The sequence below is a fragment of the Crocodylus siamensis genome, chromosome 3 (assembly GCF_052110815.1).
Source record: "Crocodylus siamensis isolate JL-2025a chromosome 3, ASM5211081v1, whole genome shotgun sequence".
Lineage (NCBI taxonomy): Eukaryota > Metazoa > Chordata > Crocodylia > Crocodylidae > Crocodylus > Crocodylus siamensis.
Window position 1 is genome coordinate 121,278,106 of NC_143397.1, and position 26,331 is coordinate 121,304,436.

Consider the following 26,331-nt stretch of genomic DNA (forward strand, 5'->3'; position numbering starts at 1 on the left):
GCGGAACATTTTTCAACAAATGGAGTTCCAAAAACATTACGTTCAGGCACATTGAAATGGTAACATTCCCAAATCAAATGTTTTCACGCTGGGTCACTAAACAAGTCAAAATATTTCAGTCACTTCAACAGGTCTATATTTATGGAACTTGGTGTCTAATGCAAGTTGTAGTTTGGATGCCTCGTGCCCCACTCTTTCCTTTTAGGCTTGGCTTTTCACCCAGAGTACATTTCCTAGGATGCAGTTCCAGTCACCTGCTTTGCATCATGGCATATGAAGTCCAGCAAAGGAGCCTGGCCCGTAGTGGAGAAGTGGAACTAAAGGCAGCAAAATGACAACTCCAGGAGATACAGCAGCACTGGCAGTGTAATTTAATTTCCAGCTGATGTGAAATGATATGCCTTGGGTCATTTTAAAAGTAGCTTTCCCAAATCCCTCCAGTGTAAAGCAGTAAAACAACACCAATGCCACCAGATATAGATTCCTCAATGACACAAAGCCAGGAATAAAACATGCTCTTCCAGACTAAAAGAAAGTCTTTTGTATTTACTCTTCAGTAAACTATAGGAGTCATTTTAAAATGAATTTTATGGGTACAGACTGCCAGCTACATTTGGATGCCTTGCTGGCTTTTCCTGAGGTGTTTAAGATAAAATGAAGAAAAGAACTGCAGCTGTTGGGAGATGTCTATTTAAAAACGAAGATAATATTTTGTTTTATAATGTTCTCAAGCTAAAAACATATATTTATAAGGACTTTTGAACAAATATGTCATGTTTAAGGAAATACTGCTTAAAAGTCATTTCACATTTCAGTTGAATTTATGTAAGCTCAGAAGAACTAAGAACACAGCAATGAAATATTTTGAGTAGCGTAACTGGTGATGAAAGGGAAGAAAATACTCTGAGTGCTAATAAGGTTGATATTCTGACAGTATGCCATGAAAGGAATGAAGGAAGAGTAGTAGTAGGGGTCCCTTCCTAAGGGCGGACATGATAATATTAGCAGGAAGTTGTCAGACATCTTTGTGTGTGTGTTAGCGGTTCCAATAAAGCCCTTTTGAGAGCAAGAAGCCTCCCGTCCTTTTCCTGAGCTATGAGATAGCACATGGTGTCAGAAGTGTCTGAATCCTGCCACCAACAGGAACACAAACATCAGTCAGCAATCAGGTGAATGACAGACCAAGCTCCAGTAGCAGCAGCCGAGTCCAGCTTAGGACAGAAGCTAGCCACAGAGTCAATGCAGGCAGTTAAAGTTAAACCATCAGAGCAGCTTAATTTCCCATCTCCTGAAATATGGCCTAAATGGATCAGACATTTTAACTGCTTCAGGGGAGTGTCAGGTCTGGACAAAGCGTTTGAACCTTACCAACTAAGTACTTTCATCTACTCAGTGGGGGATCAGGCCAATGAAATTCTGATGCCACTACCTCTTACAAATGCAGAGAAAAAGTAATATGCTGGTGTCATAGAGGCACTAACTGAACGTTTTTTGGACAAAACAAATGTAATTTAAGAATGAGCTAGATTTAGTTGCACTAAACAGGAGCTTTTAGAACCTGTGGACAGCTTTAGTTTATCTTTGTATACACTGGCTGAATCTTGCTAATATGAGGAGCTCAAGGAAGAACTAATTAGGCACTGTTTAGTTGTGGGTCTTCACAATGAAGGGCTCTCACAAAGACCCTGATTTAACACTCCAGAAGGCTGTCACACAATCTAGCCCATCAGTATAAGTTAAGCAGCAACAAAGGGAAATCAGAAGTGATTCCAACCCTATCAGGCATCAGCTAATATGAATGCAATGCATATTGCAATAATAGAATTGACATGAACAACGAGAGTGGTCCCACCAGCACGCACAGCAACAGCCAAGTGGGAAAGAAGGCCAGTGCCATGGGTGTGGTTAACATCCCTGGGCATGGCTATGCTAAGTGTCCTGGTAAGGAAGAGATATATCAATGATGTAAAAAGAAAGTTCACTGTGCTTTAGTTTGTTGCTCAGCCACAAGACTCCATGAAGTCACAGAACAGGACTTACAGAGTCTTCATCAGACCCAGGAGTCTGGATGACACAAATATAGCTCAGTGGACAGTCAGTTCCATTTAAAATTGGTACTGGAGTGGCAGTTTCAGCTATACCTGATACTTACTACAGCCAGCATAAGGATGGGATCCTCCTTCCTCCTCCTTAAAGGTTACAGAGACCACTTGATATTATCCTCAAAGTACTGGGATCCTTTAATGAAAAATAACAATGAAGCAGAGAACTATAGACCAGGAAGCCTATGTGATCTGTAACCTTGCTGTGCCTATCTTGGCTTCCTGGTCATACAGACACCAGAATTTGTCCATTGAGTGGATGAAATAGTGGAGCAGAAATCCTTGGAGCAGTACTACAGAACAAAATACTCATCCATCTTTTTAGGACTTGGAAAAATGTCAGGTGAATATTAAATATGCCTAAGATCTGATGCAGTTGCATATGCATTAACTACACCAAGAGGAGTACTCTTGCCACTAATGAACAAAGCAGAAAAAGAACTAGCATGAATGGAAGAAATGGAAGTAATCACAAAGATTGAAGAACCTAGTTCTTGATGTTCAGGGATGGTGGATGTGCCAAAACCTAGTGGTAAAATTAAGATACGTCTTGACCTAACACAGTTGAACAAATGCAAGTGCTGAGGAAGACATATTCTTTCTTCAGTGGAACACAACTTGGCTCAATTTTTAGGAGCTAAGGTCTTCACAAAATTGGATGCTAGCACAGGATTCTGGAAGATTCCTCTAGCTATTGAATCATCCAAGCTAACAATTTTTATTACTCAATTTGGACTATACCCATTTAAATTGTTATCTTTGGGGACTTCATCAGCTCCTGAATTCTTTCAGTTTTGGATGTCACAGATATTAGATGGCCTAGAAGGTGTTGTTTGTTATGCTAGTAGCATTTTGGTTTTTGGGACCACCAAAGCATAACATGATACAAGACTGGATGCAGCACTCAGAAAACTCCAAGCCAGTTACACTTACTAAAAAGTGAATGTTTGCTACCTCTCAGCTATGTTTGTGGGACACTGGATCACCCCACAAGGAACCCAACCAGATGCAGCAAACACCCACTATTAAAAACCCAAGCATGTCCTAGAACTAGGCAGATTTGTAGGAGTGGCCACATATTTGGGCCCTTTTGTGCCAAGCCTGGCAACAATAACAAAACATTTAAGAGAACTTTTAAGTGACAAGAACTGGGGTCCGCTACAGTAATCGGCCTTCAATGAAATCAAATCAATACTCAGCTCATTTCTGATACTAGCCTGATACTAGCCTGATCCAGCATGAGAAACATGTATTGTAGTAGATACTTCATCCCTTGGACTTGGAAGAGTGTTACAACAAAGTCAAGAAGCTAGACATTGAACCCCTATTGCTTTTGTGTCAAGAGCACTTTCTCCACCTGAACCTCTATATGTACAAATACAAAAAGAAGCACTAACAGTTGCATGGACATCTGAGTGACTCAGAACTTTCCTTGTTGCCTAACTTTTACTTTACAAATAGATCATAAGCAGGTATCCTGGTTTTCTATGATTAAAAAAAGAACCCAAATTTTTGGATATAACACCCGCCCTCTCAAAATCCACATTTTTCCATGATTAAAATGAAATACCTTTCTCTCTATCTCTCTCTTTCTGTATATGTATGTAAAAATCTTATTTTATTTCTGTATAACTGCCGCGCAGCACTCTCACATTTATGTAACCTTGAAGTCTTGGCTGTTAATCAAAATGAAAGCTTTGTACTTTTCTACACTTGTATCAAGCTGCACATGCGCATTCTGTAAATTTCATTTCTTATCTGTAAGTATCGTTTCTGCAGAAACGAAACTTATGTAGAAAATCTACCTAGTAACTACTGTGTAAAAGAAACTATCCTATCCCTGTATGCTTAGCTTATATCACAGTTAGTGTCACAGAGGCAGTCCAACCAACATCTATAAAAGAGGCAAAGAGGCAGGAAGTAGCAGAGACGACAACTGGACAACCCTGTAGGCCTGATCACCCTGCAGCCAGTTCTCAGCCTCCCCGCCTGGGTGTATCCCAGCGAAAACCAAGGCCTCAAAAACCCGACAATCGACAACGACTCACTGTGTTACAGTTTTGTATTCAACATCCCATTTATGAGCTATTGACCAGTTCTGGGACTTAAGGAGCCGGCAGCCGCGCCTATCATTGGACTAGTTCCAGTGGTGGAAAGCTAGGGGTAGCTCCGGAACCCCGTGAACCAACAGACCCCCTTTGTATCCGGCATACTGTAACTGAAGAAACATCGGAGACTCCACTTCTTGACTGCCTCTCTTCGTAGCTTAGACAGCATATCTACGTTTCTGTACTTATATTTACCACAACTTCGTTCCATCCGGCCTCCCCTCTTACTCGTAAGAGGGTGAGGCCAGGTGAGTGAATAAAACAAATTTTTACTTCACTTTATATCTACTCCGTAATAACTTCTACTACTAACATCCCATCTCAATGAGCTGTTGACCAGTTCTGGGACTTAAGGAGTCGGCAGCCGTACCTATCATTGGACTAGTTCCAGTGGTGGAAAGCAAGGGCTTGCTCTGGAACCCCGTAAACCAACAGACATCCTATAGACTTATTACAGAAAACTAACAACTTACTCTAAGTCGTCTACTTGTGCCAGCTTGGTGAACCTCGAAGGCGGTTATAAAGCTACCTCCAATCCTGCCCCACAAGCCGCGCGCTCGCCCGCTCCATAAAGCCCGCGGCTCCCCAAGCGGTGCCAGAATCACAAGCCCAGCATTCCGCCACAATGTATATATGTGTGTGTGTATGTGTGTGTATACATGTGTGTGTGTGTGTGTGTGTATCTGTATGTCTGTGTGTGTATATGTATGTAATGTATGTATATGTATATATGCATATGTATGTATGTATATGTGTATGTATGTATGTATGTATAAGTGGCATTTTATTTTAATCATGGAAAAATGTGGGGTTTGGGTTTTTTTTGAAAATTTGGGATTTTTTTTAAATCCGAGAATATCAGGATCCCTGCTGGGGATAAGCCACTAGTGTCCCCGTTAGGAGATAAATCTCTCAACGCACTCCCACCAGGAATCCACAGATTTCACCTCAGAATGCTGAAATTCACCCTTGGAAAAGGGTTACAGACAGCTAATACTCTTTCTAGAACACCATTACAGACTCCACTGTCTCTGGAAGAACTCTGCCAAGGGGAAGATGCCACTGTTTATGTGGTGGACCTTATTGTAGAAGGGATACCCACATCTGTTTCATTACAGATGAGGAGCCAGGAAGCTCAAGAAGCTGATCCTTTGTATGAAAAAGATAAAGAAATACTGCTTAGAAGAATGGCCTCAAGTAAGATTCAAAGACTGCGAGCTGGTGAGGTACCAACAAGAGAAACTCAGTCTCCATGTTTTCAGGGATTTATTCATGTTCCACAACAGAGTACTGATACTTTCTACTCTGCACCAGGAGCTCCTAGAGCAGACTCATGAAACTCATCAGGGTACTACAATATGTCAAACCAGGGCTCATCAGTTAGGTGGTGCTCTGTAATGACATACAGAACTGGATGGCTAGTTGTAAGGGTTGTGCTCCACACTGACCAGTCTCTGTAGAGCCATGTCTTATGACTGAATTACCAGATTATCCATGACAGATGCTGAGAGCCAATTTGCCAACCTGGAAGGGTTCTGTTTACTTCATTGTTATTGACTTTTATCTCCCACTACTTAAGATGGTGCAGTTACAGAACACTGCAACAGAGAGATTATAAAATGGTGTTGAAAAGTGTATATGCATGCATAGCAAACCTTTAGTTTTAAGGACAGATAATAGACCACAATTTTCTGGAGTTGCATTTCAGCATATCATAAGCAGGCCTTATTTCCCAAGTAGTAACGGGGAAGCAGAATGTGCAGTGGGGACTGTGAAGAATTTGCTTCAGAAGAATGAAGATCTCTGTAAAGCTCTCTTGATACTGTTCAACACCATTAGATCATGGATGGAGTCCAACTGAGTTTCTTCTGAGTCACTGACTCCATAAAACTCTACCAACCATGATAGATTATTTGCTTTCAAAGCTTTCAATGCACAGGAATTTCATGAGAAAGATAAACTGATAAACAAGTATCAGAGACAGAATTATAACAGCAGGCATGCCTCAAGAAATGTACCTGCTCTTTCCCCACAGCAGGAAGTTTGGATTCCAGATGTAGGAGTACAAGTCACTGTCCAGGCTAGGGCAGATACCCCTTGTTCATGTTAAGTAAGACACCTACAGGTCTTCTTCATAGGAATTGAAAGCATCTCTATCATATTCCCACCGTTTACTACACCGCCACTTGGTTAGGACATGTGTCAGTTCCACCAAATAGACCAGATTTATGAAACTATCCACTTTAAAAGAAGAGGCTTATTGATGTTTCTTTTTTGATTATTCTCTTTTTATAAGGAAGTGAATGGTAAAGATTCACAAGAGAGTTATGTGCTTGTAACCTCTCCTCTCAAGATGATTTTGAAGTTCTTTGGAAATCCTTCAAGTTTCTCTTGAGAAAGGGGGATGTAATAATTAGGGTTAACTGTCTTCTTGGGAGCTGACATTATGAAATCAGCAGGAAGTTGTCAGCCATCTTTGTGTGTGTATTAGCAGTTGCAATAAAGCCGTTTTGAGAGCAAGACATCTCCCTGCTTTTTTCTGAGCTATAAGATAGAAAGGATGGAAGGAAGGAAGAAGGAAAAAATAGGGCCAAGGAAGAAAATAGGGAAAAAAAATAAAAAGTTGGGGGAGGGAAATATTAATTATGCCATACAGGTTATCTGTCATGATCTCCCAAGAACTTCAAAATAAGTAGCATGTGGTTTGTTTAGCAATGAATCGGGAAAACAGAGAATTGTGCACCCCAAGTTTTTTAAATGTCCTGTGTTAATGTTGGTTGCTTTATAGTTGATTCAAATATACAAAGCATTATAGCTTGGGAAAGTATGACCTATCACCCCTAGAGAATAATATCCCCAGAATATTATGATGTAGTCAGCAGCAACAGAGATGTCCTTAACACTGTTTCACCAATGAGCTTTCCTTCTGGTCTCTAATGAATTGATTCTTGAGGTAAGAGGGTCAATTTGTCTTTATTCCTATTCAGTCTTTGGCCTCCTTGTTGACAATACCAACAATATCCATATTCCCGTGACAATCACAAAAGGCTTGTCATGATTACTGTGGTAACTGGAGTAACAACTTGACTGTTCCCTTAATTTAAGTAACATCCAAACAAAAATTCTGTAAAGCCACAACATCCAGTAGGTTGGTATTTTTTTAACTGGAGACGATGTTATAAGGAGTTATAAGTTATAGCTAGTGTTAACACACAACGCTTCAGCTGCTATCTCTAATGTTTTTTGGCCTTTAATTACATGATTCTATAATAGGAAAAAAAAACCCAATATTTTAATTGATATCCTATAGCTCTGCTAATAACTACTACAGTTTATGCAGACATAACAATAAAAAAAATGTTGCTAAATTAATCTGACATCTGCTTGGTTGTTCTGAATTCTCATTCCTTCTCTGATATATGTAAAACCCAGCATCCTGAAAAAGGCAACAGTAGGTCAGACAGACAAGATATAAAGCAATTATGGATTTGCAATGCCCCTCATTTCCATCTAGCTAAACAATTTAAGAGATAACTCAGAGGTGTTGGACAGGCTGGTCTCAGGAGACTTCTCAACCCCAAGTTAATATATCAGCTAATAATTTTTTTAAAAAGAGGTTAAAATACTGTTTGGTATTTTGCACCAATAGTCACAAAGGGGGAAAGAAAGTTTTGGGTCTCAATTTAGAGACCTAAATTTTAACAAACACCATATTGGTGCCAATTCTCTGAATCACATTTTTTCATTTTCTGTCTGGATGTGGGACTTATTCCAGACAAAGGCCCAGAGAATCCTATAGCAATCCATCTTAGGATAATTATGTGAGCACTGCCATACAAAATCCGATGCCCTGAGGGTGGAGCATGCTTCCAACTGCTTTATAAAATTATCTTAAATACTTCATCAGAGCAGATCATAACCCAGTCCAATTAATGTTTTTTTCTTGTCTACATGGATATAGGGATGGGAGCAAGTGGGGCTAGGGAGTTCATTCTAAGCTCAGTTTCTGTACATTGAGATGCCCAAATTTATTTTCTATGCAGCTTTTTGAAATTGCGGTAAGTTAACAGCATATTAACATAAATGTTCATGTTGGGGCATCTGCGCTTTGTGCTATTTTGGTGATCCTCCAGCTGACCTCCCACACACTTTTGCATCTGACCAAACTAATCAGTCTGTTTATCTGCGTGCTCCCTAATGCTCTGGAGGCATGCTGCCCAGATGTCATTTACATATTTAAAGGCTGGCGTTAATTTTTTTTTTTTGTTACTAACAGCAGTATTTTGCTATACAGGCACCCGACTGTGCCTCCCTCTCACTACAGACAATACCATAAGGCTTTGAGAACACGGGCCCCTTGAAACTCACCTTGGAACCCTCCCACATACCTGGGGCACTTTCTGTTATGACACTCCAACCATCAAGGCTGGCAAGACAGTCAGGAAAACAGCTAGGCAGACAGCCCACCACAGTTCCCACTTGTAAGGCTGAATGGAAGCACACCTTCCATTTTTTCCAGATGGTTTCTACTGACCATTTCTAATGGTTGCACTGTTGTCTCCATTCTTTGTCTTGCATTTTGGTTCAAATATTTGTGCTGCCCAATTTTTTTACTCTAATTATTGTTTCTAGCTGAATTTGCATTTCTGCAAAAAATGAGATTTTTTTGGTTTTTCACCTGCATTTGATTTTTTTTTTAAAAAATCACATAAAACTTCTAAAGGTCCCTGCACATATTCATTTAATGGTGCAATGGGATCTTATCTCCCATCTCAACTATCACACCACTTGGCATGCCACAAGCACATGGCAGAAGATACAATTTTGGGATCAGGGCACAGATCCTAATCACTCCATTACTACTAGCCAGTGCTGTGGGTACCCAGGATCATAATCCCAGGCCTCTCCTGAACCAGCAATTCGAAAGCTGTGTTCCACAGCCCTGCATATAGGGTTAACAATCAGTTGATTGTCAGCCCTGGGCCAGACAGACCTCTGTCTAGTTCCAGACCCAGATCTGATTGGGCTGGAGCCAACAGTCATTTGATTGTGGGCCCCAGTCAGACAGCTCCAGGCCTGGTTTGAGACCCAGAACTATCCAGGGACCAGGGCTGACAATAAGTTGATTGTCAGCCCCAAATCCAGACAGTCCTGGGTCTAGTTTATTTGGGACTGTCCGGGCAGACAGTCAGCTGATTGTCAAAACCACCATGCCTGCACTCCCAAGTGGAAGGGATCAAAGGCTCTTGGCAAGGGGAGCTGAGCACTTTCAGCTCTACAGCTTGCACTCTGCATCTTTAAATTCCCTTCAGGAGAAGACGTTTAGATCCCCCATCCCCCAGCTTTGGGATGATATCAACAATCAGCTGATAGGTGGCACTGGCCATATCTTAAATTTACGGCACTATACAACCCAACTGTAAAAGTGTTCTGTGTAGAACTTCTTTATGGTTTGTTTGCCATTTTTGGTGCCTTAGGGCATCTACACATGAGATGGATGCAGCTCAGCATCAAATGTTTCAGCATCTCCACACTTCAAAATGGTGACTGGGGTGCTTTAACTAAAGTCCGTCAGATGAGTTTTAGTTAAAGTGCTTTTACTGCCATTTTGAAGCATGGGGCACTAAATACATGAGACACTGCAGTCATTTTAATAAAAGTGGCTCCCAAGAACCCCTGTAATTAAAGCATGCCTGCCCCACCCCGGAGCACATGTAAAGATGCCTTTAAATCAAGTGCATATATAGTACCTTTCCCATTTATGCTGTGATTAATACATTCATTGCAACATAAATGTACTGTGTAGAGAGAGCCAAAGAAGCACAGTTTCCAAACATGACAGTGCTTTCCCCATAATTAACATTTTCCTTGAGAATACTCCATGAAATATTCCTGGAAGATTCATAAGCTATGCATGAATGTAATAGGGCCAACTAATCCCTGTTACTGAGGAAAGTGGGGGTAGCATGGTGCAAGCTGAAGCCTGCAGAGTGCAGGCTCCAGGAAGCAAGCTTCAGGCAGCCTGATAATTATTAAAATCTTGTGTGCTCTGTCAGGGATAGGGAAGTGTGGAGCTAGAAGGGATGGAGCTAATTAGGGGACATAAACAGATCTCTAGAAGAGAGCAGTCATTCTGGCCCAGACAGGAGAATTGAAGGACTATGAATGAGGAAGCCCAGAGTGGCTGAGGCTGGCTTAAACCAGTACTAGGGAGGGCAGAGGGGAGGCCTGAGGACAGGCACCCCTGCAAGGCAGTACTGCTTTCAAAGAGGACATTGAATATATTTAATTAATGGTTTTGTTTGTTTAGCCCTGGAGCACATCTAAGGGAAGTAGAGAGGCCAGTGCAGATGCTTGGTGAGGGTGCTGTGTGTTCAGTTGACTCAGAAGGGCTGAGGCCCAGAAATGGAGAATGGGCAGGTCAAGACCTTGGAGCTAAAAGCAAGCTGACGGAAGCCCTAGGACTGAGAGCAGGCTACTGAGTCCTTATACAGAAGGATAGAATTTGTCCAGAGGCAAGACATCCAAGAGAAGGGCCTCAGCCTCTTTTCTGGAGATCTTGCCTCTGGGCAAATTCTCACTTTCTCTTGAAGACAGACCTGTCAAAACAGAGCTTGTCTTGAAGACAGAGCTGCCAAAGAGTAGGCGGATTTTTCAGGAGAGAATCTGAGCTTGCTCAAAGGTAAGACACCGTTTAAAGTGTTGGAGTTGTTTAAAGATTGGGCCAAACCAAGCTGGCTCAGTGATAAGTGCAGAGTGAGGCATCTAAATTGTCACTGCTGTAATCCGAGGGGTGCCTCACCAATTTATTATCAACATCAAGGTATGGCAGACAAAGGGCAATATCCTGGGAGCCAGATTTCAAAATGGGCTTGGATTGGCTGCCAGAAGGTGCCATAACAGTTTTTGGAGGAAAATCATATTGTTGTCCAGGTATTATATGTTACAGGATATGTCATGAGATGTGATAGCATTTCATAGTGGTCTTTGCTCAATGCCAAACAAAGCATAATAGAAATATCAACCTCACAATAGTCCCTATATATGAAAATGTTCAGTCCATCTATGCTGAAAGTATAGTCTCTATATTTAAATCCCTCATGAAAAATTATTGAAATAGTCATGAAAAATTCCTGAATGTGCCATTAATTGTTTAAAAATATATACATAAAAATATACAAACATATCTGGAAATTCAAGAAATTCATATCTAAAAGTGTAAAAAGACAAGGCCGCTTTCATCAAAGTTGGATCAGAAGACACTGCTGATCAGGTGCCACTGGTGACTGTCATTTTGCACAGACCTTCTGGGTGCCTGCTCATAGCACTTTGTATGTTCCTGAACCTTCAGTGAGGCATTGCTCACCATATCACAGATGTCATGCAACACATAGCATGTAGGTGCAGTATGAGGCAAGTGTTGCTCATGAGCACCATCATTCTCCCAAATGCACCCCATCCTCCTGCTGCCACTTGGGCAATATTTAAAAAATTATTTTCCATGATCCAATTATCTAGTAAAAGGCTTCATTGACTAAGGAAGTAGAGGAGAATCCAAGTTTTTGAGAATAATTGGGAAGATGAGAATGCAAATATAAAACTGGTCATGGGATGAAACTCTGTTTTTTTGCCATTAAATAACACAAGCAAGTGCTTCTTTAAGATCCCTTCCAAACCAGTAACATTAGCGAACCTGCCAAGTGGATCGTTCACATAATGGAGCACACAAAATAAGTTATATTTTCTGTTTATGTAGGAGGAAAGAATTTCTTAGGGTCATATCTTTTATTGGACCAACTATGTAGTTGGGACAAAGTTGGTTCAATAAAATATATTACCCTAAGATGCTTGCCTCTTACCTATTTTCTGGACCACCATGGCTACAACATCATTCTTACACCACCTTTCTATTTATAAGCTCAGAAGATTGGCACAGAGGTACAGAAGATGATGGGTTCCATGAGTTGCCTCCATACAATCTGGGATCCATATCTATTCAAACCCATCAATAACTATGTGTGAATTGTCCAGCCATAGAACCTGTGCTTACAGCATTGCTTTAGCCACAAGAAGTGGTGATGCATAGGGAGTGCACAGGGGTGCATGTGCACCCTTGAGAGTGCTGCTGCACCCCCTGACAGGCAGCACTCCCTGCTTAGGCGATAGGCAGGGGGGCAGGGGGAGCACGGTGCTTCCCCTGTGAGGCCAGCTGGGAAGTGGGGGTGCCATATGAAGCACCACTGACACTTCCAGGAGCACCGCTGACAGTTCCAGAGTGTCGCTTGCACTTCCCAGTTGGTGCGAACAGCCACAGGGACCACCACCCCCCCGCCCCCGACTCAGGTGGCACCAGTTACCCATGGCCACAACCATTTACAAGAGTCAGTCTGTTCATTGCAAGTTGGTTAGTTGCTGATTAACAGTAGTCAAGGATAGTGAAATTCCATATGAAAATGGCTGCAGGCTTCTGAACACTTTGGAGAGCTCTCTGGTTGGTGTGCTGACAGTTCAACTCTGGTGCAGATATCTAGAAAAGTTTCCTTTGTTATCCTGAAACTCTGCATCCATTGCTAGTTTTGCTGGTGTCCTCTCCAAATTGTCCTCTCCTAACTGTGCATATTCATTTAATGGATTTAGGAACAGCACTGCACAGAGTGAAGTAGGTTAAAAAAAGTGCCTTCTAAGACAGCTGATTCTCATAACTGCTTTCTCCTGTTTCTCAGCCTCTGGATGAGACAGCAGGTTGGGTAGTGTGATTGCCACTGCCGCTGATAAAACTCCTGCACAAGCCATTCAGGATTCTAGCAGAACACTTGCAAAGGTGAAGCCATCCGATGGCAAGCTGTCAGATAATCTCTGCAACTCCCCGGCTATTAGTAATAATCCACATTGATACACTGAACATTGTTTCATACATGATGGTTGTTCAGATTCTGAAAACGGTGTCTATTTACCCTAGACATGGGAGAGAAATCAGGAAAATTTTGAGTTTGAGTCTAAATCCCAGATATCCTGTTGATTCCAGCTGGCTTCTGGTATATTTCCCATAATGTAATGTGGAAGATATCCCATAATGCATATGGATTCAACAACAGGGCAAGGAAGGATAACCTACTAAGTGCTTAATATACATAAAGCAAAGGATCCTGTTTTACTTTACAGAGCCAAATAGTTGTCTAGCTGCAGAACTGCAATTTTTGGCATGTATGCAACGTTCCTGATCTTATTCCCCAGGTAAGATCCCACATGGCTTCATGGAGGAAACTGCACTCTGGCTGGGCAGGAACATGGCTTCATATGTGTATACATGGGTGAATGTAAGTGTGGAGAGCTGAGTGTAGGGCTACATTAGGGCAGGATGGTTTGGGGCTGTATGTGGGGAGGCAGGGTGATGTCCACATGGGGCAGTGTGCAGTAAGGTGCACATTGCAGAGTGTAGGGATTGTGTTTGTTTGCCCATGAGAAACAGTAGTGTAGGGGTGCACATTGCATTGTGGGGGGGGAGGGGGGAGGGAAGGGCCGTGCTTGCACACCTGCATGGTGAAGCAGCAAAGGAGGATGCATTCACACAGAATGCAATGCATTGATAGGGGGAGCTTCTGTACAATGTACCTGGTGTGCCTTGTGCACCCTATGTATGACCTATGGCCCCCAGGGGCTTAAAAGTTAGACAACCCTGGCCCAAAATATGTGTGCGCTCCCACATCATTCCCCCAGTGTGTAATACCTGATGGTTCTGGGCTTTTCCCAGGTAGCATTCTGTGATGTTTGCTTACCAGTGTAAGTGTTACAGAGCCAAGTACCTGGCCAGTGCACAGCCCACAGTACATGTTCATAGCTGTATAGATGCTTACATCTATAGATGACGTAGGATTGCCAAAAATGAGTTTTGCAACTAGGTAAGTGACTCTTGGAAATGTAACATGAGCTCAGATTCTACCCAATGTCTTTTCTATGCAGAAGCAATGATTTGTACAGCAGTAGGAGGCAACTGTTGACATGGACCAGTGTACTGATCTGATATGCTACAGTTGGTGTTCCATAGCTCTGCTCAAGTAAGCTATATTTCCTGTCCTATAGTGTTCAAGAAAGGTTTTGGTATTACATGGGAAAGTGTTTTAGCTGATGTTAAGGAGACAATTTAGATTTCATATACACACTTTGGTTTATTTCATTCAGTCAAGATTTCTATCAAGTCACTTCTAAGTTCATGTACATAAAATATAAAACAGGCACATAATCCATTGCTAAATAAGCCATCTGGTCTAAGATAAAGTATAGTATTTTTACCACAATCAGTCCCTTAGGCGGAAACATGAGTAAAGAGGGAAATTTTTGCCTTGACTTCAGGTTCAGGCATCATAACAATCGAAGAAGCAAATTCCTGAGGTGAGAGCCATCAACAGTCTCCATTCCCCTGGTATACCATGAAATAGGCTAGCTGTTCATCACAACCATTTTCTCAGCACATAAGTCATGGACAGTGTTTAGAATGGTAGAATCCAAACCTCATAGGACTTTATAGATATTGAATTTCACCACCTAGACGTAAATATGAAGGCTTTGTTCCCTTTGGAGAATTGATGTAATATAGTTCATATAAGTACGACCAGCAGTAGATTTTGAGTTGACTTCAAAAGTAAACTCCTACAGTGTATATTACAGAGATCCAAGCTGTATGTTGCAAGAACCACATCAAAAGCAAAGACCATAAGCAACAGGCTAAGCATGGAGGAGAATAAGTGCTTGACGCAACTTTTCTTACCTGTGCATTCAGGGGGAATAAACATTTCTCAGAGTTAACCCAAAATCCTCCTGCTCATTATTGTTATTAATAAGTTGACTCCAACTTGTGAGTAGCCAAAGATGACAACCTCTGTAACCCACTGATTTTCAAGCAAGTGATTTTGTTTTTCCTTCCTGCATGGGAAGCGTCTTCTCTGTGCTTATCTTCTTAGTCTCTTGTCTTATGCATAGATGCTTAGCTCTTTGGAGGACCAACTGTATTTTTTTGTGTGTTTTTAAAGCACCTAGTACACAGGGGCCCTGGAACAAGACTAGGGCTCCCAAGTACTATGGTAATACAAATAATTACTAATAATCATATACCAGTATTTAGAACATGCCAAGGGTGTGCTGAGGACTGTACAAACAGCACTAAAATATGTTTTCACTCTCTAAAGAGCATGCAAACTGAAATGGCAGTGTACAGAAGAAGACAAAGGGATGGAAAGTAATGGCAAAAATCACTTTTGCAAAGTGTAGCCATACCTGTTCATTAACTGAGATAGTACTTTATATATTTTGGTGTGATGGAGGGGATTGATAGCGTCTCAGTGGTCTCTGTAGGAGGTGTCAAGACTAAAATACAAGGTGCACAAAATGGAATCATCAGGACAGAAATATAACATATCAAAACTGCCCTCTTGGCACTCTGGCAGGGGAAAAATGCAAATGGGGAAGCTCTTGGAATGCCAGAGGGAAAGCTGGAACAGTGTATATGGGAGAGGTACTTCAGACTTCTTCCTTGGAAATGCCAAAAGCAATCCCGACTCATGGTAGAGATGATATCTTTTATTAGACCAACTACATTTCTGCCAAAAAAAAAATTCTTTAATTGCAAGCTTTTGGGCACAAAGACCATTCATCAGGCTTCAGAGAAAAGACTGTAAAAATTCTCCTGGGTAAAAATGAAAGTTCATATTTCATAGGAGAGTTGAAGTTGTGATAAAATTTCCTGTTTGGAAAAGTTCATTTTATACGCAGATTAGGTTCAAAGAAAAGTTGGAATAGTCTGTTTACCTCAAAGTTGTTTGGTGGTAAGCAGGATGTAGCCATATTTCCTTCTGGTTATGGTGTTTCATATTTCACAGAGGAGTAAGTAGATGGAATGCTCTTCTGGGCAGGCATTTCTTATCTGGTAAGGTATCTCTGAACTCTATTTTAAGGCTCTATGATGATACAAATTATGTCAAACAAAGGCAGGAGCAGTATCTCAGGTTTCAGGTGGTCAAAGCTCCTTCCTCCTTTTAAAATCATGAACATTTTGTTTAAAAAATGGCTAAAATTTGATATCTTCCATGTGGAATTTAGGGAAATTTAGACACAGAATTTAGGCCAAACAAAAGCTCATCAAAAGAAAGGAAAAAAGAGATGAAACTGCTAACTTTAGAACATTCTTAAATAACTGAACCAATGATATATTTTAAAAGTCCAAACCCATTAGTACCCCACAGCAGCCCTTATATCATTCTCACTGGACACATGTTTGATCCATATGTTATCCTCCTAATCTTATGCACACCTTCCCTTCCAGCCCCTCCATGTCCTGCATAAAAAAAAAAAAAAAGAATCACAAATATCTTTTTCGGTACACGGGGAGCTGGTAACAACTATTTATGGGTCACTTAACATTTTTACATTAAAAAAAGACTCCTGTGATAAGGTTTTTTGTGTGGGGGGGGTAACCCCAGCACCTCCAGTTTTCAGTCCCTCTCAGGCATGGCAAAAGGGAAAAGTCATTGAGTTAGGTATGTCCTTGTTTCTTTACCTGATAAAATTTGTTTGGGGAGCTAGGAACCTGTAAGGTCTGGATGGCACAGTTCACCCAGAAACTTCCCAGCTTGGGCTTCCTTGATCAGTTTTGCTCCCACAGTTTCTAAATGAAATATATTGATTATCTGAAAACAATTTTGGGGTGGGAAATTTAAAAATTCAGAGTTCCCTCCCCTCTTTCCCCAAAAACAGAGCAAACTTATATTATTAAAAAAAAGTGTGATTTTTTTCATTAAATGGAAATCTTGACTCTTGACTAATTTTATTAGGGAGAGCAGACATGTTTTTTCTCCCCATCAGTGGAAAGCAAGTATGGAATTTTATCCTTTCCTGGTTATCTAAGTCAGGGCTTGGCAACCTATAGCCCAGCCAGCAGAGTCATTGGATGTGGCCTGCAGAGCTGGGACTTTGGCAACACTCAGTGGCAGGGGGCTTTGCCTGCACTGCCCTGTGTTATGCCACACCTCATCCAGGGAGCCAGGCACTTTGCCTGCCTTATGTCACAGCTGGGCAGCAGAGAGAAACGGTGGCAGGGAGTAGCAGCATTACTGGTGACTGAGTCCTCTCACTGGCTTATTTTTGACATGTGCTAGGTCATTCTGTCCTACCCCTGGGAAACATTGCTGAACACTGATCTAAATAGCCATTTTTTGGTCTTACCCATCCTAGGATATTCTGTTCCTGGATATATAGCCTTGTGTGCATGGATGACTACATATACACCCCCCATGGCAATAAGTAAGCTAGAGTTCCCATTCTTTCCTCCGAAATAGCTAAATGGCTAAGGCATGCATGACCCCCGCTGAAAGGGTACATTGGAAGAGAAACTAGCATTGCAGACAGTCAGCTGAAAAGTGGAAAACAATGACTTCTATGCCTCCCTGTAGTAACAAGCTCAATGAATAGTATCAAAGACTGGGAATGGGTTGCTCCTTTTATGCCACAGCCTTTTCCAGCTCATGACTGCCTTCAGGATTGGGGGGAACAAAGGTAACCACAAAGCCACTCATCAAAGTTTTAACAAACAGATTTCAGCAGACCAGAGAATCCAGGCCAATAAAAAGAGGTCCCCTGTAAGAAATACAGGTTGTCAAGCTTCTTCACACAAAAAAACACTTTAATCAAAAGTAGGCTTTGTTAAAAAATGAAACTTTTCATGAAAAATCATTGCCATTATCTATTTTTTTTAAATTTACACAATATTTTCACTGAGACTTTTATTGAACTTATTTTAAAAATGGCTTCCCCAAAATTTTGTCAATAACAATATTAATATAAATTTTATAATATTAAATATTCAATTGTGATACAAAATATCACAAGCTATTCACCAAAGTAGAAAACTGGTCCATTTTTGACCTAGTGAAATGGAAATAATGGAAAATTTGAAATTTGACAAAAAATATTTTGGACCAAACAGTAAGAGGAAATCTCTGATGGCTGAAACTGGATACCTGATGTTTATGCTAATGAGAATGAGATCTTTTCATTGGTATTGTAAAATTTGATTTTGTAGGCATAAATAATTCAGTAATAGCAGCAAAAAGCAAATAGGGTTTGCGTTTTTTAATCTATGACTGTATTAAACAAAATACTGTTCCTTTTACCATCCAATTCTCCAGCCCTTCAAATAACTCCTCATATATTTAATTTTAGTTTCATTAATGTCACTTGTACTCTTTGCTCTGCATAATTTAAGCATAGTTTGTAGAATCAGGGCCTAATATCTTCTACTTTGTTGAAGAAAGGTTTACTGCTGCCTTTACCAATTCTGAATTTTTGTGTGTGAATCTCACCTATAAACTTTGTAGTTAACTCTATCAGTAGTGAGATAATACATGATTCTTTACTTAGTTGACCTATAATTTCTTCTAATAAAAACTCTGGAAATATTTTGTCCATCATTGGTAGTATATGATGATAATGGTCAGTTTATGTTAAATGACTGGTCTTAAACACTAAGGGTTAGTTTTAAAAATAAGACACCAGGGAGCAGTGACAGAGCAATTATGGTGACTTGCTTGAGTAAAAGCCAACTCTGGATGTGTGCTAAAGACTGCCACTGGTTGATTCATCTGTAAGGAGTACCTGATCAATCAGGCTAGGGAGTCAAAGACAACTGATGCAGCTACATCGCTTCCTTGTATGCTGTTGGATGTAGAACATCTTAATCCTGTTAACCTGATTTCTAGGCTCAGGCTGTTTAACTCAGTGAAAAATCAGAATGGGTGTAATTTTCTTTCTGAGTTGTAAATTGCCAGTCACCTACAAAGAAAAAACAGCACTTTGGCAATATTTTTTTTAAAAAAGGCTCTTTTGAAAACTCCTAGTAATGTCAGAAGAGGAAGCAAAATATATCTCAGAATCTCTTATACACAGAAGATGTGTAACTGCTGAAATAAACAGGCATAACATATCTAAAGGCCTGGATAGAAAACTTCATAAACAAGGTTCTTGAAATTGTTTTGCTTGTAATTGTTTGCAATACAAATCCATTTCAACATGAACATTTCTGTAGAACATAACCTAGGTAATGATACAGGTGATTACAATGCTTGTTATTTTAATGAGGAAAACATACCTACACTTTGCTGTGTAAACCACAAGCCTGTAAGTTCCATGTTCAAATTCCCACAGTGCAAGTTTTTACACAGTTTACTGTCAGATACTCAGATGAGATAATTATGGCTTTGAGAAATCATGAACTCACCCTTGTGTGTACAAAAAACAGTTATTAAACACCTTGTAATTGGTTGTCTTATCCACAGGTTTTAAAAGATGAGAGCCATCAGGAGCTTTATGGGCTTCCTTTAGGACAGGATACATTCTTTTAAGAATCCATTAAACTACCTAAAACTGCAACCTCAATGAACTACTGGATGTTGTGGCTATAATTTACTATAAATCTTCCAAATTTATCAGGGTCTCAGTATTTTTCTTTAAGTTGTTTTTTTCAGGGGTTTTTTGGCTTTAAACAAAAATTTTTATTTCTTTCCTTTTTTCTCTTTTGCATTAAGAGATTGTACATGACAGAAAGATGCCCTGGACAAGTGGGATTTCAAGTATACAACTTAAAGGTAGTTTTTCTTTTTTTTAAGATACTATTTTATTTTTTATAAGTAATAAAAATATATTTATAATAAAATTAGATATTAGTGATCAACTAAAAGAATGTATGCAGACTTCCAAATATTTTGTTCTTTTCTAGCTTGGAAAGAAAATTTAATTTAGGGGTGACTTTATGCCCAATGAAAACAAGGCAAAACCATATTTCCCCTTGTACTCGGCCTTGGTGAGGCCGCAGCTGGAGTACTGCGTCCAGTTTTGGGCTCCACAATTCAAAAAGGATGTGGAGAAGCTTGAGAGAGTTCAGAGAAGAGCCACGCGCATGATCGGAGGTCAGGAAAACAGACCTTACGATGACAGGCTGAGAGACATGGGACTCTTTAGCCTGGAAAAGCGTAGGCTCAGGGGTGATCTGATGGCCACCTATAAGTTTATCAGGGGTGACCACCAGGATCTGGGGGAACGTCTGTTCACCAGAGCGCCCCAAGGGATGACGAGGTCGAACTGTCACAAACTCCTGCAAGACCGTTTCAGGCTGGACATAAGGAAGAATTTCTTTCCTGTCCAAGCCCCCAAGGTCTGGAACAGTCTGCCAGCGGAGGTGGTTCAAGCACCTACATTGAACACCTTCAAGAGTAAATTGGATGCTTATCTTGCTGGGATCCTATGACCCCAGCTGACTTCCTGCCCTTTGGGCAGGGGGCTGGACTCGATGATCTCCCGAGGTCCCTTCCAGCCCTAATGTCTATGAAATCTATGAAATCTAAATGGAAGTAGGACCAATATTCAGAAAAATCTTAGCATATACTAAACATTTTAAAAGCTTCCCATTGAGACCCATAATAAAGAAGGAAACTATGCAAAATAAGATAATACTAAATATTTCCTGTTTCTGAAAAACAATTTAATTGAAAACAATGAATAACAGCAGTGAGTTTATTAAGATATTTTTCTTAAAACACTCAGACTTGAAATGTAGACTAATCAAAATTAGAATTTCATATGAAACAGCCTTGCAAATTTTAAACAAGTTTCCTTTCATACTAGGAATAATATAAATAATACAATAAGTAATAGAAAACAATAAAATAACTTGAATATATTCAATTTGTGGCTCCCTATGGACTTGTTAAACAGCACTTTGCCTACAAACCCCTCTCCTTTAGAGCCTATTACATCATTACAAATGCTTAAGTGGCCTGAAAGCTGTTATGTTGCTGTTACTGTTGTTTTGAACCAAACTACCAGAGATTTTTTTTTCCTTCTCCCATAAAAAGGAGTTGGTCCCAATTCTTTCCTGCCATGTCTTGATGTTTAATCAGGAGGTGGTAATTCTAAATGCCATGGGACAACAATATCTCAATGTAGTTCTCTTCCAGGGCTTTGACCTCCCTAAACCCTGGCCTAGCGCCATCCAGACATGCTGCCATTCATCTGTGTCAGTCTTAACAGGTGAATTTTTCTTTGTGTTTCAGGCTTGCACACACCTTGACAGCCATCTAGGCTGAATGGAGTCAGTGAGGACTACTGGCCGCCTTCTCTGGTCTCAGGAGAGTCCTGTAGTTAGTCTTTCTTGAGCCTTGAGTAAAGTACTCCAATCAAAGAAAACAATACAACAAAAAGAGAAATAAAGCCTTTTCAGGTTGGTGTCTCTAGACCACCTTTGATCCCAGGGTATGCTGCTCAGGCTGGAGATTTTCCCCACTTCCATTTGTCTGGTTTTGTTTCTGGCTGCCTGACTCAGAATGCCAAGAGCCTGTGAAAGCAAGAGATGGCAGAACAAACTAAAAAGAAACAAAGTAACTTAATGTTCGTAAACTGATAGTTGGGTCAGCCAGTCTTCTCCTGGCAGACCCCTTTCACCATGGAGGTTCCCCCACTACTTGCACCACTCCACTCAGTGGCGCCTCTCCAGCTGGCATCTCCCAGTTTAATTGAGCTCCTCAGAGCTCCATAACCAGCTGGCTGCCAGCTCCCCACCACTGCGGCCATCCCACCCATTTTCCCTGTTCTTGAGACTCAGAAGCCTGCTCCTCTGCTCTCTGCAATCTCTGTGCTGCTCCACTTCCATCCACTCTTCTTGTTTTCTTTCTGGAGCTGCTCCAGCATTACCAAGCAGCTGCTGTGGGACCATGGCTCTGAGGGAATTCATCTCTTTTGCTGGCTCCTACTAGCTCCCAGTAAGTATTTGCCTTGTTTCTGCTTCTTCACACTATGCTACAGATATACAAGCACTGCTCACTAAATAGTTAAGAGGCAGTTTATGAAACCAATTATAGCCCCACATAATGCAGAACTATTAGGGCTGTGCGAAACAGCACCATTTTGTTCTGACTTCCATTTTGCCATTTCAAAGGAACAGTGTTTCATATAATCATTTTGTTTAATTTCAAAGCACTGTTCCATTTCACTTCATCAAAACTGTTTCACTGTTTCAATGCATTTTGACATTTTGCCTATAGGCTATAATGGGGAATTATAAAAATGCCTAGAACTTTGTCATTTCTTGCTGATTCAGATGAACATTGCAGGGATGGTAGCCCCTCCTGAGGGCATGAAGTGTACCAAGTTTCAAGGAGATAGGTGCAGAGGTTTCTGGGAAGCTGCACCTCAAACAGTTGAAAGGTAAACTTGAATCACTTGCCAGCAGCAGCAGCAGCCTCCTGTCATCCTGTGTGTAGATCTGGGGGCCCACACCACCAGGAGGGCTGTGATACTGTGCCAGACACCTCCTGGGGGTACAGGCCCCTGGATCTACACACTGGGTGACAGGAGCCTGCCGCTGCCACCTTTGACTGGTGCTGGGCGCAGCCCATACCCAGCACTGGGAAGACTGCTGTGCCGTTGGCTCCAGGCAGCAGTGGCAGCCTCCTGTCATCCCACATGCAGATCTGGGGGGCTCGCACCTCTATGGGGGCTGTGCAGCTGTGAGTGGGCCCCTGGATCTGCACATGGGATGACAGCATGCTGCTACTGCTGGCAGGGGCCAGAGGCAGCAGCAATCTTGCCAGTGCTAGGTGCCAGTCCCAGGTGGCAGCAGCAGCCTTCTGTCATCCTGCACACAGATCCAGGGTCCAGCACCCCCGGGACAGTTGCAGGGCTATGCCAGACTCCTCCTGGGGGTACAGGCCCTCAGATCTGCATGCAGGATGATGGGAGGCTGCCACTGCCAGCTGCGACTGCCACTGAAGCCAAGCAAGCCCAGTTTCAACATGTTTCGAGTGACCTTGTTTCATTTTGAAGCAGTTTCCAAACCTTTTCTTGTTTTTTTTTTTATTTCTCTATTTCAAGCTCGAAACATGTCAAAACAGCTTCAAAATGAAACGTTTCGCACAGACCTCAGAACTATCCATGACTGTTAAAATGTCATGAGTTTTCTAGTGCATGAGGCCACTGGCATTAAAAATAACATGTTTTTCATTTGGCCTGAGGAGAAATTGAAATGCCTCTCTAAACAGAAATTTGCACTCCTTGCCATACATGCTATGGGACCTGAAGATTAAAGGTTTAACTGAAGGCAGCATTCTTTGTAGAATTAAAGTATGGTGTTGATATATAAGAATACAGTAATATTCTGAGATTTCCAGTTAAAGTATTTATCAGCTTGTGATGCACAGCGACAGCTGTCCCTTCCAGTGAAGGAAGTATGTACGTTATATATAGGTTAAAGTCCATCCAGTTGACCATTCTGTTGACTTCTTATATCCATGCCCATGTCCAAGTTAAGAGACAGTCCCCATAAAAAACAGGCAATCAAAAGGTTTGTTCATTTATTTATTTATTTTATATATATTTCTGGATGCCATGGATTTATCAGACATGAGAATCAAATCTTGAAACACATGGCTACTTAGTGTCAACCTGAGTTTTCATAATGACAGGATGCTTGAATATATAGCTGTTTTTCAGGAAAGTCAGTTATTTCTAAATTCATTAGGCAATATGTATTTATGAAGATAATTTTATAAAGTTACAGTTAAGAAAAAACATTATTGAACATATTTGTTCAGTTATGACACTTGACTAGAAAAGATCACATCACTGGATAAATATACAGAAAGCTTAATTGTCTACAATTGAAATATGAAATATGAACAATCTGTAAAATTGGCTAGAGGCTCACTCATATACCATTCTGGAGGGGGCAGTTTAGTAGCTAGAAGAATGGCTGATATACAAGTCTCTTATGGGACATACAGCCATTCAGTTCTGATATCCCCTTTTTATCTCTGTGGAAAATCTAATCATTTCAGGTGCTTCTGCTTACTGATGTATCATCTTAGCTTTCTTCCTATTCTTCTTATTCCTGTTTGAGAATAAATCTATGAACACATGTGTGAGAAAAGCTCAACCCATCACTGCAGGAGTTACATTCACAGTTTAGTTAATGCAACTTCAGAGACACCTGTCCATTGACAGGACTTAATCTGAGTACTTACTCCTTTTTTAAGTTAAATATCTCAAAGTGAAATTAGGGTTTTTACTATTTTAATATATAAGCCATCTTCCAATACCAGACTTTTGTCTTTCATGTCATAAATGTAGCCACCCAATCCACACAGAAATACATGCCCAAGTTGTAGCAGATTATGTTAATCCTAGATTGGGAGACAATCACCCTTGACTGTGACTGGATTGCTGAAGAAGAAGAAGAAATGGACAACACAAACATATACATATGCAGAAAATTCCTGAATACCTCAGATGCATGACGTTGCATTTCATCTCCTGAGTCTCTTGGAAACACACTAGAACAAATAAAATTAGGTTCAAAGAGAAATATAATGGTGAATCTGAGTTATGCTTAGGAACAAGAAGACTATAGTTTACATATTTACTTAAAGCTATGTCTAAAATAGAGCAGAAACAATTTTGGGCACATTATTGTGTGCTCTGTGGGTCAGATTAATATACAAAGCAAATAAAACTGCCCATATGATAGATTGGGGAATTCAAATTGAAGTTAATGCTTAGATTAGAAACAGTACAGCTGATGACAAAAAATAACTAGTAAAACCTCACAAGAGGCCTGTGAGCTAAGAAAATATTATTGTCTTTGTTTTACCGAGACACAATGTTAAGAGTTCAAGCAGCCCTGCCACTGTACACAAGTGTAGGAAATGAAGTGAGTAATGAGAGGAAGTCTTCTTCCTCCACTAGTTTAAGCCTCTGAACTGAGGTTTAACTACAATTTATCTTTGAAGTACAAGCGCTATGCTGAGTTTATAGCACAGTTGCCATCATGAAAGGAGGAAAGGGGAGGGGGACATGGGATGTGTCCTTTTGTACTGTACAATAGAACTGGCTGGCTTCTGAGATGAACACCTTTATACTCTGCAAAATGTTGCTGTAGTTCTGGTTGAAAAGTCCCTGGTGTAGTGATAAAAGTTATAATTTAAATATGCTCCCTAAAGTATAGGAAGTAGGTAATTGGGAGAGAGTTCCTTAATTAAGTAGCTATTTGTTAGTTAGATCTAGACAGGGTCTGCAAAAGCTGCATGCTGCTTAATGATTAAAGTTGATTGTTCTTCTCATTCTTGTATGCCTGCATTTGTTGAACTTGGTAATCGTTGCATCGTGTAAGAACTGGTGAGTAAGAAAGAACACAAAAGAATTTGAAACCCCAGACTAAAGGATTTGGAACCTAAAAATAAGTAGAACAACACAGATATGTGGAAGGATAAGGGCCACTATAAGTAGCCTTCCTGCACAGTTACTGTATAAGGATAGCTTAAGGTCATGGAAGTGTTGCAACCTCCATCTGTGCTTCTGATGTTAGGCAATGTAGCAGAAAACTGGAGGGCATTCAAAGAAAGGTTTGAGTGGTACCCAGCAGCCACAAGGACAGAAGAGAAAAATGACAAAATTAGATCATCATCCTGAATATTGTGGGGGAGGAAATACTGTCTGTTTATAACACCTTTAACTTTGAAAAAGGTCAAAATTAAGTGTAATACTGTCCAATTTGTGGAGAACTGCATGCCAAAAAAGAAGACTCTTGAAAGATACTGATGTTTTATGTACAAACAAAATACAGAGCAAAGTATAGATCAGTGTGTTACTGAACTAAAGAGACTGAGTAAGAACTGTACTTTTTGGAACTTGATGGAATCGCTGATTAGGGGCATGATTACTTGTGGCATTGCAGATGCTGCAATACAAGAAACAGGGATGTAGGTTGTAGCTGTGTTGGTCTAAGGACATAGGAAGACAAGGTTCTTTGGGTAAATCTGATATTTTTTATAAGACCAAGAAAATAGTTGGAAAAAATTTTCTTAGCAAGCTTTCTGGTTTAAAAACTCTTCATCAGGCTGAGGAAGCATCTGCAGTCGTTGTGTCCTCTTCCGGATGGAATGAAGAGTAAAGAAGCCAGAGGCTGGTATGCATGAAAGAAAGCCAGTCAGTGAAGATGTATATTGAGGAGTCAGTGGGTGAGAGACAGGCTGGGAGATGGGGGGAAGGGGAATGAATGTAGCAGGTAAACAGTGGAGAGGTACCCG